Source organism: Engraulis encrasicolus, chromosome 1, assembly GCF_034702125.1.
Source record: "Engraulis encrasicolus isolate BLACKSEA-1 chromosome 1, IST_EnEncr_1.0, whole genome shotgun sequence".
In the NCBI taxonomy this organism is placed as follows: domain Eukaryota; kingdom Metazoa; phylum Chordata; class Actinopteri; order Clupeiformes; family Engraulidae; genus Engraulis; species Engraulis encrasicolus.
The window spans coordinates 21,794,228-21,799,227 of record NC_085857.1 but is presented as its reverse complement, the minus strand read 5'-3'; the positions used below and the strand labels follow the sequence as shown (position 1 = coordinate 21,799,227).

At 43.6% G+C, this 5,000-nt stretch overlaps 1 protein-coding gene across 1 annotated transcript in view; it reads right to left on the bottom strand.

Annotated features, from left to right (window-relative positions):
- The window catches only part of LOC134456583 (voltage-dependent T-type calcium channel subunit alpha-1I-like), a 401,906-nt gene that overhangs the window by 239,929 nt on the left and 156,977 nt on the right, over positions 1-5,000 (bottom strand). The gene's annotated exons all lie outside the window — the stretch shown is intronic.

The window sequence follows — 5,000 nt, the reverse complement described above, 5'->3', positions numbered from 1 at the left end:
TTGTCCTGCGTACCCCCTTAGCCATTTTGTCATATGATGAGAACCCCCTCACCCTCAGACATGCTCTGTTCCTCTATCCCAATGTGACTACACTCAATACATTTGCTATTATTATATTTTTCCGCATACCCCCTGAGGTGTGCTCGCGTACCCCTAGTGGTACACGTACCCCTGGTTGGGAAACACTGCATTAGAGGCACTTATACGGCATTAATGCACGTCTGCAGTGCTATTCAGCGTCATTAAGTAATTTGGTAAAGCTATCGAGTGATGCAAATGCTACAAATGCACTTTGATTACTTAGAATTGTTGCACCCATTATAGCCTTCTATTGGAAGTAGAGATGCACCGGATCCGGTTCCGGATCCGGATCCGGCAGGATAATAGGGTTTTTCACAGGATCCGGATCCGGTTCCAGGATCCAGGATCCGGTAGCCGAGGCTTTTCAGTCAAAATAGTTTGAGCCAACGTGATAAAAAGGGCCCACGTGTGCGAGTAGGCTATGTGTTTCAACCCTTTCGTAGGATCCGGTATCCGGTTCCGGATCCGGCAGGATCTTAAGCAGTGGATCCGGTATCCGGCAGGATCCTAAAAATCAGGATCCGGTGCATCTCTAATTGGGAGGCACCCGTATTTTTAATGGCTCTCTTCTTGTTACAAAATCTGAACGAAAATATAGATTGACAGGCCAAAAATATCCTATAATCATATTTTCTCTGAAGAGGAAGGGGAACGGAGGTGCAAGGAGAAGTTACATGTGGTCTTATACAGAGAGAGAGAGAGAGAGAGAGAGAGAGAGAGAGAGAGAGAGAGAGAGAGAGAGAGAGAGAGAGAGAGAGATAAAGGAGGGGCAAGGAGTTGTTGATGACGGTGGCGAGACAGGGCTCCTCAAGGCTCCTGCCTTCTGCAACGCAGTTTAATAAAGGGAGGTCGATTGCCTCTTTTATAAGCGTCTAAATAAAGACCCGAATTAAATCTGTGCTGTGCTGCCGCGCTGCCACTGCCAACAAAAGTCTTGTAACCATTAACCATTTATAGGACTGCAGCCAAACTTGGGGCGAAAAGTTTGTTCGCTCCTACTTCTGCATCGCGGTGAACAAAAATAGCATCCAATATTGCACTCCCCGTCACATATATTTTTATACGATTCTTTTCTTCTGCTGTTACAATATTCCTAAAGAGATCACTCAACAACAGTCAGCGTACTATGCAGCTACGCTCACAGACATGCCATCTGATCTGATATGCTCGATTGCATCACCGCCCGTTTTTTATTTCACGCCCCGTATCTTAAGCTCTCTAATAGTAATTGCTTTTTAACATGGAGTCCATTGCGGGTCCCGTGATCCCATTCTTTGAGACTGGTGAGAGCTGTGAGGCGGTATATAATTGAATCCCCCCCACATCAAACAATCCAATTAAAAGGCATGATAAAGAGGGGTGGCTATAAGCTGGCGGGCAGAACATGGGCAATGTGTTCTGTCTGCTCACTCGCTAGCCTCTGATATAGCCTAGTGTGGTGTAGTGCAGTGTTTCCCAACCAGGAGCAGTGGTGTAGTCTACGTAGAGCGCGGGTACACGGAGTATATACCCACTTCTAAATGTCAGGGATTTCAGTATACCCACTTGAAATTAATTGATCCATTGTTTTGAATAGCACAAATATATACAGTATACCCACTTCAAAAAAAATCTCAAATATACAGTATACCCACCATAAAAAAGTAGACTACACCACTGACCAAGAGTATACGGTACAACTAGGGGTACATGAGCACACTGCAAATATGCGGAGGAGCAGGAGCATGCAGTATGTACTGCACTGAAAAAATTGAGTGCTCCTCCCCGAAGAAGACATGATGACGACAGCTGGTGGGCGGAACATGCGAAACGTGTGTGTGTGTGTGTGTGTGTGTGTGTTTGTGTGTGTGTGTGTGTGTGTGTGTGTGTGTGTGTGTGTGTGTGTGTGTGTGTGTGTGTGTGTGTCTGCTTGTTGTCTCCGCTTATAAGAGCGGAGTAGTGTGTCATGTGTAGCATACAAGCAGGGCCTAGAGCAGTGGTTAACTGGAATCATCTCGGGACCCACACTTTTCTATGGACATTACGTTGTGACCCAATTTGTTATTACGGTGTCAGAAGCTGGTCAGTTTATTGTTATTATCACAAGTATAACAATACAATACAATATGTCTATCAACTAGTAGGAGTACATCGTCATGGCAGTAATTTATTCATTACTGCATTTTGTCTCAATTTTGCAAAAGGGGGAACTATACATTTTTACACCACAGCTCCGCGACCCCCTGATGACCCCTCTGCGACCCACTTTTGGGTCCTGACCCACCAGTTGAGAAACACTGGCCTAGAGGGATAAAATGCAATGTGCTCTGAAGTCTACAGTATAAGGTCAAGTTCAAAGGAGTAGCTGTACATCCCAAATGTTGACAACAGAACAAAAAAATGAAGTGGTGTCCAGCAGGACAAATTATTTTGGTGCAAGCATAAGCCTTCTCTCCATACGGCAGAGTAGATTTTGCTACACTTTACACTGTCTTTATTGACATCCGGGCATTTTACTAGACCAATTAGAGAAAGTTGTAGCAAGAGAGTGTTTAATTTGTGAGCGCTTACCCAAAATCGTAACCCCAATTTATGTGACGAAATCAACATCCGTTAAATATACCAATTATGTACTTTTTTGGTATTCAGTATTGTTCAAAGCTTAACAAATATTTTAGTGCAGAAGCTCTCCAAGAACATACCATAATTTGAATGATGGTAACCGATTTTGTATCATGTGCTGAGGTACACAGTGTGATGTCACAAGCCAAATTGTATTGCAGAGGAACCCTCTCATTGATGTGGTGATTGGTTGTAGTGCCAGAGTTAGTGGGCAAAATGCTCTGTGAATGGTTTGAAAGTTAGCTCACTCCAAGAAACGATACGTTGCTTAGTGACAGTACCACAGAGACCAGATAACCAACTGCAAGAATGCAGCGGTAGCCCACATGAAAAGGATCAGTCCACACTTACATAACTTTGCAGAATTTCCATTTTTATTTGGCCAGCCATCAGAGTAACTCTCTCTTTCCACAGTGGACAGAATCTTGCCCCTGAACCTTTGGATTCAAAAGCACTGGCTTCCATCCTAGATCATGCATATGGTCAATCTTCTTGTACTGTAGCACCACAGGGGGAGGGGGAGAGAGAGAGAGAGAGAGAGAGAGAGAGAGAGAGAGAGAGAGCAAAGAAGTGTGTGGGATGGCTACTAGGCATGAATATTTACATGCACTCGCTGCAAGGTCTGTGGGTGGTCGGAAGGCAAATGACCAGTCGGAGCATATGCCCCTACAATTATCTGCCCACAAGGCATTAGAAGGGAATTATACAGCTGCATCAAAAAGAAACACACGCAAGGCGAGCCTACTGTACTCTACTGTACTGTGTAGGGCTGGGTAAAATAATAGATTTAATCGATAATCGATCGATTTCATTTAAAATTCACATAATCGATTCATAGGGCACAAAAACGATTTTTTGGTTCTTTTTCTTTGTTATTTTTGTTTAATATAGGTCTATGGAAAATACCCACTAGGTATTAGTCAACTAGGCCTAGGCCTACTTATTACAAATTAGCAATCTGTTAACACTGTCAAGCCACAGCCCTTTGACATTTGTATATAAAAATAGGCAACAGCATCTTTTTGGATAATCCTGGCACCAAGAAGGGAACTGATTGAATCGATTCGGAATGAATCGAATCAAATCGAATTGAATCGGGATTAATCTATTCAAAGCCCTAAGAATCGAAATTGAATCGATACAGGAACATGGCTGCAATACCCAGCCCTAGTACTGTGTATGGTTTCTTTTTAACTGGAGGAATAATACTGGTGAATAAAGAGAGGAATGGACGGGCGGGGAGGAGTGCGTGCCATATGCTACAATCACATCATGGAAGTGCCGTGTTCAACACTAATGAGCCATGTTCAGTGTTTTTTTAAATTCCAATGCCCTGAGGTGAATATCTTGATTCAAAAGCAGTTAAGAGAAAAATCGCCACATACAAAAAAACTCTATATATAAAACCTGAAATGAACCAGCTGATGGCAATGAGAGCAACTTCAGACATGTACTCTAAGTAGATGGCTAATGAGTAAAATAACTTGTGATGAAGACAAAGGCAGAGGGCAGTACAGGTTTCACATTCTGAAGCTATGCTCTTCATGTCTATCCCTACACATCTTTTTAAATCCTTGTTCCTGGATTGGTGAAACCGCTATCCAAGCTCTTACTTCTCAAGTAATTAGTGGGCTTTATAATTGCCGCCATGAATATAGCAGAAGCTTTTGTCGAACACAATTTAGAGAACGCATATTTGCAGAGGTCGAGACCCCAGCTTCAGAACGTAAAAGCACTGTATCTTTCCTGCCTGTGATCTTTCCATAGATTGTTTCGCTAATAAGCATATGGACTTACTGATGGTAATACTATTAGCTCATTAGTGAAAGTGAAGTCAAAGCCCAATTGGGAAACTCCAACTCCCATTGTCATTACGACACAGCACTGAAGTGTTCACTGCACACAACGAAATAGCATTTATGCCTCACCCGTGCAAGGGGGCAGCACCCAATGGTGCCCCAAGGGAGCAGTGCGGTGGGATGGTACCAGGCCTCAGTCATGGAGGAGTATGGGGGAGAGCACTGGTTAATTACTCCCCCCACCAACCTGGCGGGTCGCGAGTTGAACTGGCAACCTTTGGGATACAAGTCTTACGCCCTAACCACTTACCCATGACTGCCCTAAAGGGCAGGATCACCTCAAAGACAAAAAGGGCAGAAAATGTGCGCACATCAGTATCACAGGTGCTGGACCAAACAGAAGATAAGGGAAAGGAAATAGTAAAGGTATGAAACACTGTTCTATGCTCCCAAATGTTTAATGCTAGATCATTTCGGAAGCTCAGTTCCCCCTCAGAGTGCAATGACTTCAATTGGATT